The following is a 1,324-nucleotide window of genomic DNA, read 5'->3' on the forward strand; positions in this document are numbered from 1 at the left end:
TGTACGCACCGCGACCCAGGGCACACGACACGCACCCCCTTCGCCCATTTGGCTTGTTGAACTTTATTGCCTGCGGAGAGCTGGCGTGTTCAAGGTCCTCTAGAGACAAATCAGCTTGAATTATCTTAAACGATTAAATAGCCACTCCTTGCCCATCTCTGTGTCCTAACATCCTTGTAATTGAGGACTGCTGTGTTTAAGAAAAAAAGGTCGAGTTTCACAGGAAATAGAACATTTGTCTCGACTTCATAGGGAGAAAAGCACATCCTCTTTTACGCTATTTACTGTTCCTTTCCATTATCTCTGGTGGGTGGTGGGCTAAAAGAAATGTGGGCGTGGTGGCGCACGCCTTTAATCCCAGCACTTGAGAGGCAGAGGCAGTAGGATTTCTGAGTTCGAGGCCAGCCTGGTCTACAGAGTGAGTTCCAGAACAGCCAGCGCTACACAGAGAAACCCTGTCTCGAAAAAACAAAAAACAAAACAAAAACAAACAAAACAAACCAAAAATAAAAAAGCAAAAAAATGTGGCGTTTAAGTACATAATTAAAATCCGTATTTAAAAAATGTGTGATGTCTAAAAAAAAAAAACTTGAGACTGTCTAAAAGAAAAAAAAATTTGAGAATGTCTAAAAGAAAAACTTGAGAATGTCTAAAAAAAAATATGTGAACAATTGCCCTCCATTCCCATAATAAAAGGAGATAACCCCGACTTGGAACTAGCCTTTAGGGCTAGGATAGGTTCCAGGTTAAAAATAACCATTATGTCATGGCTGGACTAATATTCCCTACACTGCACTCTTAGAAGAAAAATGAAATTCTGCAAAATGGACAGGTGTTTCTGGGTTAACAACTATATAGAAAAGAACAACACTAGTGAAGTTGGAAATAATTCTGTCAACACCTTTGCTGCGTAAATCTCCCACTTGTCCAAGTTCCTAGGATTAAAGCCTCCTCTTTATTTAAATTGCTCCATGTGTAACCAGGGGATAGGACTTGAGAGAAATGTAAGGGCCGCAGCATGGAATAATTCAAGGGGCGAAGGGGGTGCGTGTCGTGTGCCCTGGGTCGCGGTGCGTACAGGTGAGGGAGGCTCAGAGAAGGTCAGGGCATGGCAGGGTAACTTCGCTGTCCCTTCCTCCCGGGTGGCGGGCGCGCCGGTTGGCGGGGGACGCGTAGAAGGGTAGTCGGAGTGACTGGGACGTCATCCTCCAGGTCGGTGTGTGGGCGTGGCTTATGCAGATGAGGGTCGCGCAAGGGCTGTCGCGTCCGCACCCGCCGCGGAAAGCGAGAGGTTTCGCGGGCGGCGAGGGAGGGAGCGCGGGAC

This window comes from Mus pahari, chromosome 4 (assembly GCF_900095145.1).
Source record: "Mus pahari chromosome 4, PAHARI_EIJ_v1.1, whole genome shotgun sequence".
Taxonomy (NCBI): Eukaryota; Metazoa; Chordata; class Mammalia; order Rodentia; family Muridae; genus Mus; species Mus pahari.